A 14740-nucleotide genomic window follows, 5' to 3' on the forward strand; every position below is an offset into this window, starting at 1 on the left:
GCTTTCTTTTCCCTCAATTATCCTGTACAATGCAAAGCCATCTTTGAGCCTTGGCTTGCAGGTACTTCAACTGGTTGTTGTTACTTTGTCATTTTGCCAAGACATAAGCTCGTCATTCTTTTCCTTAAGGATCTTTTTGATTTCATCACCATTTTCATCAAACTAATCCTGGTGTGGTCTTTGATTTTTTGCCTAGAGGTTTTTGAGTCTTGAAGAACAGCCAATTTGAATATACGCCACTTTTCAAGTGTGATGATATAATGCTCTCAGACTTTCCCCTAAGATTTTCCTTAGTTCCTCCGTTTTTCTTGATTAAAAATCCTATCCTTTGGAGGATAGGATTAAAATTTAAAATGATCTGGACAAACTGGAGAAATGGTCTGAAGTAAATAGGATGAAATTCAATAAGGGTAAATGCAAAGTACTCCACTTAGGAAGGAACAATCAGTTGCACACATACAAAATGGAAATGACTGCCTAGGAAGGAGTACTGCGGAAAGGGATCTGGGGGGTCATAGTGGATCACAAGCTAAATATGAGTCAACAGCGTAACGCTGTTGCAAAAAAAGCAAACATCATTCTGAGATGTATTATCAGGAGTGTTGTAAGCAAGACACGAGAAGTAATTCCTCTGTTCTACTCCGCACTGATTAGGCCTCAGCTGGAGTATTGTGTCCAGTTCTGGGAGCCACATTTCAGGAAAGATGTGGGGAAAATCCAGAGAAGAGCAACAAAAATGATTAAAGGTCTAAAAAACATGACATATGAGGGAAGATTGAGAAAACTGGGTTTGTTTAGAATGGAGAAGAGAAGACTGAGAGGAAACATAACAGTTTTCAAGTACATAAAAGGTTGTTACAAGGAGGAGGGAGAAAAATTGTTCTTCTTAACTTCTGAGGATAGGACAAGAAGAAATGGGCTTAAATTGCAGCCAAGATGGTTTAGGTTGGACATTAGGAAAAACTTCCTAATTGTCACAGTGGTTAAGCACTGGAATAAATTGCCTAGGGAGGTTGTGGAATCTCCATCATTGGGGATTTTTAAGAGTAAGTTGGACAAATACCTGTCAGGGATGGTCTAGATAATACTTAGTCCTGCCTTGAGTGCAAGGGACTAGACTAGATGACCTCTCGAGGTCCCTTCCAGTTCTGTGATTCTATGTTTCAACTTCACTATGTTCAATTTCAGTTTAATCTGTTCATATTATTTCATTGAGGGGCAACAATGTGTAAATTGAAAATGGCTCTGGTCATCCTGTAGTTAGTCCAACAGTTTGCTCTTCGCATTACTCTGGTGATCCTGATGTCCCTTTGCTATACAGTGACAGTGTCAGTGCTTTGATCTTGGATGCATCCACAAATTTTTATATTTGTCAGCTTGCCTGAAAAGTCTATTGGTGGTAATGAGCTTGTACTCCGCATACTTGCCAAATAGGAGTAGACCACTGCTGTTCATTTCCCCAACTCTCCGATGTTCTTTATTACACCACTCCATGCCTACCAGTCTTTTCCAACTCTGGTATTAAAGTCTCCAAGAAATATATATTTGTCTTCACTGGGTATAGAGTTGATTATGTCATCTAAATCAGAACAGAACTGTTCTTCAATTTATTCTATCTCGTCCAGGGTTGGAGCAGAAGCTCTGGTAAGAGTCACAAAGAGTGAATTTTCAGTGGGAAGTTAGAGTCATTAGGTATTCATTTTTGCCCACAGGTAAGTCTTTGAATTGAGGTAGCTGTTTTTAATTGCAAAACCAATGTCATAAATCTGTCTTCCTCTGCTGGTTTATCTTTCCAAAAAAATTTGTAGCCACTTTCCTCCAAAATATATGTTAAATAACTGCAGGTGCAAACAGCCATTTAGATGCTTAACTCAGCATTTGCATGCACAAATGCCTGACTTGGGCAAACAACTGCAGTAACTGACACTGTCGTGTGATGGAGAGAAGGGGGAAAGAGAGTTGTGTGCAAATGTTCCTAGGCTTCTGCCTTTCAAAATATGGCAATGCATAGTGCAATGACATATCACTGGCAAGTGAGGAGAAAGCTTCAAAGCTTTTCCTGGAGTTGCCTCGCTGTGTGGGTTACTTCCAGCTATTTGAAAAACCAACAGAACAGCAAGAGATCAAATTTGTACAGCTAAAAATGAAGTTAATATGAGACCACCCTTTCTCTTACTGCAGTCCTCTTCATTATTCATTACACACCTTTCAACTTCTGCAACAAATGAGGCAGGGGTCCTGCAGACAACAGCTCCCTTTCATTACACAACCTTGGTTCATCCCCAGAGCAGGTCCAACTTGTGCACTGAATGATGCGGGGATCCTGTGGAAAAATATGTGATCATGTAATTAAAGACAGTATTATAATGCCTATGGAAAAGGGGGCTGAATTAAGGTTGCACAGGCAGCAATAATAATATTTCCCAACTTTAGAGTGCTTGACTTTGCAAGCTTAATGTTCTTTAAATGCAGTTTTTTTTGCATTTAATATATTCAGAAGCCAATCTACAGGGGTGTGTGTGTGTGTGTGTGTGTTTGTCCATGTGATATCCAGTATGGATAAGAGCAGGATTACTCAGAAGTATGACACCGCGGTCACAGTGACTCTTACGCCCTGAAAGGCTTAAATTACCCAAAGCGAGGCCTCTAGACATGAGCTTGTTAGATGACAATCGCTCCTCCGTGCTTAGGGATCATTTGACTCGGTGCCACATGAAGCAGGTGCTTGCGGGAAAAGGCAGCCATAAGCAGGTATAATATACAAAAGAACATAAAAGCTGGGATGGAGACAAGAAGAAAGCAGTTCGCTCTGGTCAATCTGAATTATTCCACCTCAAGCCAGTGCTCCCATGCTGTCCATTCCCCACAGAACTTTTCTATAATACATTATTTCACTTTTTGGGGGGTATATTTTTTTTAACAAGGCCTAACACCTTTTTAGGAAACTGACCACTTCGACACGGTGGCTGTTTGTCTGTTAACATCATGCTAATGAAAAGGTCTAGACGGACAGCCCAAGAAACTAAAGTCCTTTGCTTCTCACAGACTGGGCATGGCAGAGGCAGCAGCAACACGTACATTCTCCCATACGTTGTCCCACCAGTGTACCTCAGCTCTGATCTGGGAGTACAGATTCTGATCTCAGTTATACCAGCTTAAATCTAGAGTGACGCCATTAGCTTTTAGATCAGGCCCTAACAGATGATCGCTCAGCTCAAGCCTTTCCGTGGGCCACTAAACGCTGACGCGATTAAAGGTGAGCCTGAGCTTTGGGGAAAGTTGGATCCACTTCCACACATAGCAGTTAGCTGGCCCCAGTCTCTGCCATATACAATGATGGATTATAATGCAAGAACATGGGTGGACCAAAATTTGAGATGTGAAAACTCCCTGAACTTCAGGCAAATTGAGAACTGGACAAACGGCAGGATTTGAACTATACAGTCACAGGCCATCTCTCCCATACTATATAGGGGTATTTAGGGTTGCAAAGCTTAATGCCCCATACTAATACAATAGTATTAGTCAGTCCCAGTTCTGTCACCCTGAGTAATGCCTTGCTCTCCAAGTAGTCCCACTGAGTCCACTGGGCTAAGTTCTGGGACCCTTACTCGCAGCAAGAAAACTCTTCTTGAATTCTGCCATTGATCCTTCTGTGATGCTCGCTTTACTAGGGAAAAAATATAGCCTACTGGGGCTACTTGTAAAGGTGGGTGAATTGGGCCCTAAGTATCAGGTGGTGTCAGACATGCAGTTTTTGATATTTTGTTTTCCTTGCTGTATTACATTTTGGCCTTTGTCTTTTAAATCATTTTAATATTTGTTTAAATCATGAACATTTTTCTAATGCAATTCCTTGTTGTTTATTTATGATATGTATTCACTTTAAAGGTTTTTATTGTGTCACAGCCTGAGAATAAAGTTTGAAACTAAATCAAAATATCACAAAGTTATTGTTTTGTCATAAAACCCTGGTTGAACTATAGTTATGGCAAAAATATGCAAACTATACAGATGCTAACATAAAAATATATCTCAGCATGATTACCACAATTGCAGTAGAATGGTTGTGGCCTGACAGATTTAACTTAGTAAAATATAACTTTTGTTAATATTACAGGATCTGCAAGCTTCCCCCTCAAGTTTTAATACATTATCTGCTATTCATTTATGACTTTATAATAGAGTAAGCATTTATTTCTCCAGCCACAGCATCATCCCTGATGCTTATTATAGATGTAACAAAATACCCAGGTTTTTCTCTCTCTCTCTCTCTCTCTCTCTCTCTCTCTCTCTCTCTCTCTCACACACACACACACACACACACACACACACACACACACACACACACACACACACACACACACACACACACACACACACACACACACACACACTTTTTACAGCCTGACTTGGGAACTGGCTGCTGAACTGAGCCATGTAAAATTCACCAACTTCTGTTCACACGGAGTTCATATGAACATCTTTCTGCTCCACTGGAACTGCTTGACCAGGATTGCCAGAGCAGTGTGCACTCTGGCCTTACCCTCATTCAAATCATCTAACACATTTGCTATGGTGGAGCTTCTCATAAAGCTTGAGGGTTTTTTTCCTCAGGTCACCTTGACCTTGTCTGGCAGTGAACAGACATTTGCAATGGCCAAGGATCTGGCTGTAGAGGTTCACGATGCACTGAAGTGACCAGCATTTATGAGAAAGGAGACTGTTGCCCTTGGACTTCAGCTGACTGGACAACTTGGCAAACACATAATAAAACAAGTAGGGGAAATAGGATTGTCTGGGAAAATGCAGGGAATTCCCTTAAAAGCATCAGCAGAACAACAAGCAGTGATTCATTCTAGGCCAGATCCTCAGCTGGCAAAAAGTGCCATAACTCAATTGACTTCAATGGAGCTACTTCACTTTACAGTGGCTGTGGACCTGGCCCTCTGAATGGATTTGGGGATACTTCCTGCGTCCTCTGCTGACAAAGTCAATGGATGTTTTACCTCAGCGTAGGCTGGCTTCTTTTTCTATTGCTACTGAGCTTTCTATATGGAGAAAGGAGGCCATTGCTCTTTTTCCACTGATCATCTCATATCCATTTAATTTTGTTTCTGTGTTTTAGAGTTTTCTCATGTCAATTTATTCCCCTGGTTCATTTTTAAGTTTATTATTCCAGCTATTTGTAATCTGTGTGTTCTGACCTTTCTTCTCCCTTGGTGTCCCCTCTTTCTGCTTTGGGTTTGTTACACAACGCTCTTCCTTTAGTTGCTTTTGCTTTTCTGCCTCCCCTTCGTCTCTGCAGTGACTTGACTGGCCTGTTTTCCTGTGACGCCAAAGCGGCTCAGCCTACAACAGGTAAGAACCCTTCCCCCAACACCCCACCTCCAGAGTTGACAATGAGCAAAGCTGTTTTTATCATGCAGTGCAGAAAACCGGAGTCTAGTTAGAAAGCTTAGTAAGACAAGGGATCTGAGTCTCACTTATAATGTGGGCTCCATGACACTATTCTGGGTGAGTATGGTGTAAAGGAGCCTTAAAGATAGGTCCAGGTCTCTGTACGCTGCCTGGAGTGACATAAAAGGGCTTTCCTGTGAATGAGAATAAGGTCCAAGTACTTTCTTTTCCTAGCAGCGACTCATTTGTAGAGAAGGCCAGGGAAATCCCTCTCTTGCCCTGCTTTGTCTATTCTCTGGCAGTAAGAGTGAGATTTTCAGCCAGCGTTTGAGTTTGCACGCTCACTGCCAGTGCACACAGCTGACTATATGGACTATACCCAGTTGAACAAAGTGGTGTTCTTTCAGGATCTGGACAACAAGCTTCCTTTGTTATGAGTCCAACAGGAGTAAGGATGGCAGAGTTAGCACCGAAATTAATGGATCTATTGCTCTCACAACATTACTTTTGGCGGCTGCAAAAACAGCTGCTGCTTATTTACTTTTAATAAGCATTATGGCATCTGTGATTACTGTGAATTTAATGTGGCCTATATGGAAAATAAATTAGTGCTGACAATGTCTCGTTTGGCAGGTGATCGTGCACGTTGGGCTAGGATATCTTTTTCTGATGAGATACTCATTAACCTGACTTGATAGAAGATATTGCCTTCTACCATCTTATTTCAGTGGGACTTGTAAGAGGAATGGGATAGTTTGCTCCTCATTCATTACAAACTCCTCACTTCCAAGAGTGCTAATTTCACCCAAGAAAACCAGAAAGAAAAATATTGTATTTTAAAACCCACCTCCTTTGTTCATAGTGCATTTCTGGTGCATTTTGATTTTGTGCATTTTATTTCTCAGTCATGGTGGAACTGACCAAGTAAAGATGAATCTGAATTGGAAAGACTTGTAAAATGGGAAACTAAGGCACAAATTCATCCAATTTATGCTTAATCAATTTTTCACCTTTATATTTTTCAGACAGAATCATTGTCACTTATAGTTTCTGATCATATACATATAGCAGACAATAAGACAAATAAAATGGAACAGGTAGGGGCCCAAGTTACTGAATTCCAGGATACCAGAAGGTTCTCCACTTCGTGATACTCGTCTCAGTCTCTGGATTGGTGTTCTCCAATTTGGGCCCTTTGTCACTTGATTTTTATACACTAAATTGTTTTCTGCATCATCTATAATTCCACATACACAGGTATACATTTTACCCAAGTTGTTTTTTATTCTCCATTCTATGTTATAAATCATCAATATTACATCACCCCAACATTACCATTCAACGCACATAGTCATAAACTATTAACGTCGGGTAACAAGACATAGCCTATATTTTTTACCATTCAGCTATTTTCCATCTTTTAGCATCATAGTTCAATACATGTGAAGCATCCCAAATTATTCATTAGCAGAAGCTTATTTTTCTCTTTTTTGAGTAGGAAAGTTAGGGGGGACAACATGCCCTAATACCAGCATATTCTTACATTTCCAAACATGGGTTTTCAAGCGACTTTTGCTCAAAGCTTGGCATCTGTTTGTAGAGCATTAGAAAGCTGTGTCAGCAATTTTGCCTGTAGTATTTTGAGGTGCTTATTCATTTAAGGTCTAGGTGTTTTAGCTGTTCCCCAACAGAATGCTGTCTGTGGAACCCATTTCCTCCTCTTCGCACTCATGCATGAGCTTCGGGGAAGTTCAGATCTGAATCCTAATTCAATTTCTGTAGCAGGCCTAATTGAAACACTAGATCTGAGCTCAAACTTCGGCGAAATTCAGTCCCAAATCTTCCAAAAAGCAATTTGGTGAATGTGCCCGACTTGCAACCATGGAAAAGGCACATATGAAGTTTACATCTTGAGAACCAGACAAAATCCAAATTTCATGACTCAGACCCATCTCTGTGAAAGTGTTCCTTCTTAGAATGATATTAATATGCAAACAGGCTAAGAAAGGAGTCCTTAAGGCCTTTAAAAAGTAGAGGCTAGGATATAATGTGGTAGGTACAGTGCATGGCTTACTATGGTCCACCCTGGCTGTAATGTGATGAAGATTTGGTTGAGGAGAGCAGCAAAGCCTGGAATATTACCTTGAGCTCAAGAAAAAAACCCAAGATTCACTGAAATCCAGAATATTGGACTTCATATATAACAATCATCAATTGTGCTACGTCCATAGAACAAGCTGGAGACAGTACAGAACAATGAGAGTTCTTCACAGCAGGGCGATGGCTCAGTTTCAGCAAGGAGAGAACTCAAAGCATCTCTAACTATGGCCATGCCTTCTCCATATTGTTTCTTCTGCTGATTTGTTTTGGTTATGGGAAGGGTACAGGAAAGGACTAGTGAGAAAGACCCAGCATTGTTGTTTCAGCTGTAGAGGAAAATACCTAATAAAAATGATTTGGAAAGAAAAGTCCTGAGAATTCACATGGCAATCATTTTAAGTATGTGAAATATTTTTACTAGAATTAGTTTGTTTTTATTTCCTGCTTCAGATGTTTAGATTTGGACGAGCATTGTTGAACCTACTACAATCCATAGTGTCTGAGAATTTAAATATTGCCAGATTGTAGTACTGTACTCTTTTTTTTTTTTTTTACCCTTATAAGATTGAGCTGGAGGGAAGTTTGGGTGATAGGATTAGAACCTTTTACCGCTGTTACAAATCTGCCCAGGTTGGAAGTGATCTGAAGTTACCATCAATTATTATTAATATTATTGTGTTTAGCGCCTAGATGCTTCAGTCATGGACCCAGGTCTTCACGTTGCTTTGCCCTGTACAAACACAGAACAAAAAGATGGACGCTGCCATAAAGACATCATAATTATCTGGTGTATGTTTGATCGCTTGTAACTCTGTTCAGTTTATAATGGACAGGGTTCCACATTATAAACCACAACTTCCATTGCTGGTTATTAGAGCTGGTTGGAAAATCAGGGTAGGGTTTCCTGCTGAGAATTTTGAGAGAACCTGATTTTTTTTAACCTGTCTGTGTTAAAATTTTGGAGAAATTTCAAAGCTGAAATATTTCAGCCAAAACCAGAAAATTTCTGATTTTGGTGTATTGAGTTTTTTGACAAAATCTTGACATTTTTCCATGGAAATCAGGGACCTTTTATGGAAAAATGTGTTGGATCAAAACCCCAATTTCCCATCAAAATCTGTTTTCATGGGAATTTTTTGGCCAGTCCCACTGGCACTTTCACTGGCAGCCTTTGGGAGAACAGTAAATGAATACATTCCAAGTCTGAATTTTAAATGCACTCTGCATATCCCTACCGGCAAAGTATCAGTCTCCAGAGGGTTACGTAGAGTGGTATAAATCTGAGTTTGTGATGACCGCAGTACTCAGAAAAGGTAAAGTACATATTTTCCAGACAGAAACAAACTGTATTTAGGAATGTTGTAGAGAGTGAAAAAAGCTATTCCTAAATGTCATAATCTGTACAAGTCGCTATGAACTGATAACATGTATTATGATTAGGGCCTTAGCCTGCATTTGTTACCCATGCAAAACTCCCACTGGGTTCATGGGGAGCCCTGCCTGAATAAAGAGCACAGGATCTGGCTCAGAGTGTTCCATTCTTTGGCCCAATTTCATTGCACGCTTTGGGCTAACTTATATATGCCACTCATTCTTTGTTTGTCTACAGCCACCCCTCTGTTTGTTTTGTGAATATGTTTTCTAGCCACCCGCTCCACCTTCAGCAGGTGGACTGGGCTTGCAATTTAATTTAATTTAATTACCCAAGGTGTTTCCAAAATTAATTTGATGTTAGGTCTAAAAATTGTACTACAAATAATAAATCAAAACATGCTGTAGTTTACAGAGAACCTGCAAATTAATATTCAGCTTGTGTTCTGGATAGAGATAGAAGGTTGCACAAATGCAGGGTATTTTCATATTGATTGGGTCATTTTGTGACCATTTGAAAGAGTTTTTGTACAGTCAAGTGACATGTTATCAATAATAATTCTACTCACCTTTGGAATAAGCTATGAAGTCAGGTGACAGTTCTGATTTTTTTTCTGGATGCTTATTGGAGATACTAAAAATGTTTCCTTGAAATTTAAACATTTCAGGGGTGCAAAACACCATGGTGAAAAGCAGAGAGCCTTTTTAATGTACAGTAGAGATAACGCCTAGGAATAGACATGTCCAAATATTAAAAATACTTCACCATAAAATATCTTCTCATACATCTAAAACACTCCTCTTAAGAAATATCAAGAGTATTAAAGGGACAAATAACAGTACACAGATAAATGACCCATATACTATTCAAACACCTGTGCACAATGGGTCATAGTGTGATCATTAAAGTGTCACTGAGTTGTCTTGCTGTATTGGGGGATATGAGAACTGAGTTGCTGTCTTTGGGAAATACCAAAGATCTAATAATAATAATAATACCTAGCACTTATAAGGTCAGATGTTCAAATTTGCATACAGACTTTTGCCCATGTTTAACTTGCACATACTCATTGAAGTTTGCACGGGTACAAGCCTTGCTTTGTGAGAGCACGTTCGTACAGAAATCAGGGTTTGCATGAGCTTTGAAGCCAATGGAGTTACACTGCGGTACCAGCAGGAGAGAAAAATCATGCCCTGTGTGTGAGCAGGGGGAACTGAATGTGGGTCGAACTAACAAATCTTTGCCATGCTCCTGATGTTGGTAAGAATTATCAACACCAAATTCCGGATGCAGAAAGATGTTTCTAACTTCCAGGCTCTATGCTCAACAAACAGTGCTTGCCAATATCATTCTCTTGAGTGACAGACCTTGTTTCCGAGTACCACTGATATGTATTTAGACATGATAGAATTACATAACCGGTGTAGATTTTACACATTCAACAGAGATTGTTAAACAGGGAGTTTCTTCAAAGCCATCACATATCTGAAAGGTGGAGTAAAACGCATCCCGGTTCCAACTCCATGCAAGGCGCTATCATTGAGTATACTCAGCGTGGTGACTGACTGGATCGTACACTATGGGCTGGATTCTTCTTATGTCTACCAGTGCGACTCCACTGGACTTAATGGAGGGGCCTTGGTATAAATAGGAGCAGAATTTCCCCTGGCCACTTGCTGCATATGTGGGAAATGGGTACAGCCGATCAGGAACAGCTCTGCTTTACATACATGTTTTTTGGCCGCTTGTTTGTTTTAGGGAAGAATCATTCTCTTTGTCTTTCCCTTTGGGGTAGTGCACAGCCCCCTTGCATAAAGTATCATTGCTTGGAATGTGTGTGATAATTCAGAGAGGAAAGTACCAAATTAAACCACTTTTCATCAGCTTTTCCTCCTCCAGTCAACCAACTGTATTCCTGTAACAAGAGCCTTGGCACTAATAGAGTTAAATAAAGGGAGCCATTTGCCTGTAATCAAAATTAGAAGTAAGGTTGTGGGTGAGAAGCTACTGGAGAAGACATTGCAGGGACACTGAAAGCCAAAGCCTGTGTATCTAGTATATTCAGCCTGGAAATAATGTACAGAATTTTTAATAGTGAGGGTAATTAACCACTGGAACAACTTACCAAGGGTTGTGCCGGATACTCCATTGCTGGAAGTCAGACAGGAATTAATTCAGGGAAGTCAATGGCCTGTGTCATGCAGGAGGTCAGACTAAATGATCATAATGGTCCTTTCTGGATTTATAATCTATGACTATATCTAGCTTTGGGTTTACTACAGTGTGGATGAGGGGCAGGTTTGAGCGGATACGATGGGAAGGTGTAAAGCCAAATCAAAGCAGAATGAGATGTTTTCCTTTGCCTACGTGTGCCATGATTGACAGCAGTTTGTAGTTGGACATCTGAAAAATCTAAGCCCGGGGAGGGGAAAATAATTTTGCTCCCGATTATTACCAACAAAAGTGATTTCCAGCAAAAGTCCGGCTGTGTGAATGGTTTACAGTGCTGGAAAGATGGGAATTTTTCAGCAAAACATTTTAAAATACTTGGCAGGATTAGTATTCTATATTGAATAGATCAAGGTGCTTGACAAAATACATTTAGTCCTAAGCATTTTTTGACAGAATATATTTTATCCACATAAGGGGTTTAGTGGAGCTGTCAGTGATGTCTCATGACGGATGGCAATATAAAGCATTCTGAAAGCCCAAATGTAGAAAGTACCGGAGGAATGATTGCGTGGCAGTCTGTCTGACTCAAAGTTGAGGGGGGAAAAATCTTCTAATGGCAATTTTAGCATTCGCCTTCTAAAAATAATGGGAATCCGGAGACGTTAAGAAAAGGACTGGGCAGTAAAACATTATGGAGGAATTTCTTTACAGAGAAGGTGATTTATTTGTGAAGGGGCTATCAAAGGCAGCTCTAGACACTGCAGCTAAGGATGTATTAAATAAAGAGTCTGGCAGGTACTTAAGTTGAGAGAAAATTATGGAATGGATATAAGCACAGCTGGGAGTGGGATGGATCTACTGGGCCAGCTTTGATCTAAGTTAGGCTGGAGTAAATTCGTTACTCTGTATTTGCATTGGCATAACACAGGAGTTCTCAGCTTGGGCATCGTGACTGCCATGGAGCATCAGGAAGAGATGTCAGAGGGGCTACAATCATCCACTCCTTCCTGTTAAATCAGAGGAGGGGTCCCAGCTAGGTCCTGGCTAGTTGGGAGGGAAGTCTTGGTGGGGCAGGTTGAGGGCTGTTTCAGAATGGGAAAGGTGGAGAATCACCGGTATAACAGAAAGCAAACTTTGGCCCACATCTGTATCCTACCACATTACTATGTATCCTGGTGGTAAGAATCTCCTGTATACTGCAGTAGATCAAAAGGGCAGCTATATGGTGTCACCAAGCCACTTTTCAGAGATCTTGGGATGAACTTTGACAACATTGGGCAATGGGGAGGCAAGATATTTGAGGGAGATTAATGTGTTGAATAACAGAAAGGGATATGAGGAAAGTGTCATTCAGGGTGGGTGAAGCTTGTGGGAAGGCTCATAGCATTTAGGAAGGACCAGAAGAGTAGCTGAGAGGGAACAGATAATAAACAGGGGTGGCCCCTGGGCCCTGTACAGACCTTTTGTGTTACTCCAGTTTCAGCTGAGTATTTGAATTTGTTGAAACCCAGGTTCAGAGTCACGCTCGAAGGGCATCATTCTCACATTGATTGAGACTGAAGGCGAAGTTTCAAAGAGCCTCATTCCTGAGTTTCACATAGTTCTAATGCTGATAATGTTCCTTTTGCTTTCTCTCATGATTGGTCTTGGTTTCAGTGGAGTCACTCCTCCTTACACCAGGTTGGAATTGGGTGCAAAATGTAGAATGAAGGAAAATGTTACTAATCATCAGGAGAGACAGAACAAGAACTGAAACTGCTGAAACTGCTTCCCTCATGCTATCTCTTTCTGTCATATTTCTAAGGCACCTTGCAGCTTATCCACCTCCAGGTTACTCTCTGCTATCCAGTCAAAGTCAATACACCAAGCCAGCACCAGGAGGATATTTACTAAATACCGCTGTAATGATAAAATAGAGATTATTTTTGAATGCTGTAAGCCAGATCCTCAGCTGTTGCAAATCAATGTAGGTCTATCAACGTCAATGGCAGGACACTAATTTACACTAGCTGAGGATCTGGCCTTGAGATTCTTTATGCACAGGGGACAAGAAGGATTTCTGGAAAGGGTGAGGCGGCAAACTTTTGTTTTGAAAATTCCTGTTTTCTTAGGGAGATTGTTACACTTTTCTAGTTAAAATGCCAAGCAACGACATGGTATCACCTCAGTTCTGGGAATATGATGGTTCAGTTAAAAAAAACCCCACATCTGCTCTTCAGTTCACATGCACCTCTTTCAAAACATGTCCAAACTACCTACCTAAAAGCTTCCATAAAAGTAGGTTTCAATTACTTATGTTTCACTGTGTACGGCATGTTTCCATGGCACATAGGGTTGCCAAATAAAGCATTCTGCAGCCCATTTAGTTTATCTTGAAGTCTTTTAAATCTGTCTCCTTTAAGCTTGAAATTTTCTCATTCAGGCATCCAATGTTGTTGAAATCCCTATGCCAATAATTCTTAATGACGTGTGTGTCTAGCCAGAGTAGTAATTCTCATTCAATTTGCAGTTTTCCAAGTCAATCTTTTCAGCATTCTGACTGTAGCAGTTTATTTTTCATTCTGAGACATGCAGGTTCTCTCATTCAAAATGATCCTGAGTCTATAGTTGAGGCAATGCATTTTAATTTAAGTCTGGCTGCCCCTTAATGTCTCGTTGGGAAACCTGAGGGAGCCATATCCTGTGCTTGCCTGCTTTTCTGGGTTCCAAGATCATTATATTTCCCACCTCTCCCCCTGCCCCCTCGTCTCTGAGAGAAGGTTTTACATAAAGGACAAAAAGCAGAGCCTTGCGCCATTCCTCCAAATGGAGGAATAATGCAGTCTTTACTCAGTCACAAATGACACACATAGTTGAGGGATACATCTTGCTCAGGAATTAATACCTGTAATGACCAAATGGAACTCTACAACTAAAGCAAAGAACCCTTTTTGGGGAGCAGGAGTTTTATGGAGGTAGGAAGTTCAGGCCCATATGGAGGACTGCATAAGACCACTTTGCTGCTTTCAATGAGTGATCTCTCAGCTTTTTATTAGGGTAGGTTGACAGACTCAAGAGGAAAACCGCCCATTAATATAACATAAAATCCCCCCCAAAATACACACACTTTGTTTCAAAGGCCATTGTGACTTGTTTTATCCTGACCACTAAAAGCTGCTTTGAGCACTGAATGAGCAGAATTTCTGTGACCCTCGAAGGTTTTTCCTTGGCCACTGTGCAAGAAGGATTTAGTGTCAATGCTTCCCACGATTATTTTATGCATTTAGTTTTGACTGTTCTTTAATATCCATTCAAGGAACAGCTTCATCTAAAGATGTTTGTTTAACTCAGTCCTGGAGATTGGAAAGGTTTTGTCATCTGTTTCTGCCCCATACTGGATATAACACTTTGCACATGGCAGCACTTAACAGAATCCCACTTCACACTACTGGCTTTCTGCCTTAGGAAAGAAAAATAAATGGGCCTGATTCACCCCAGTGCAATTCCATTGAAATCAGTGGAATTACACCCAGGATGTATCTGACCCAAGATCAGAAGTGAAGAGAAGCAGTAAAGTGCTTCCTGCAAGTTACTAGTATAATACAAGGACAAGGCACCGTGACTGTATCTGTGTTGACAGTTTTAATATAAATACATTGAATTGTGTTTATTTTTCATGATTATTGAAAATTATAGGTTTGCTTTAACCACTAATCT

Source organism: Dermochelys coriacea, chromosome 13, assembly GCF_009764565.3.
Source record: "Dermochelys coriacea isolate rDerCor1 chromosome 13, rDerCor1.pri.v4, whole genome shotgun sequence".
NCBI classification, from domain to species: Eukaryota; Metazoa; Chordata; order Testudines; family Dermochelyidae; genus Dermochelys; species Dermochelys coriacea.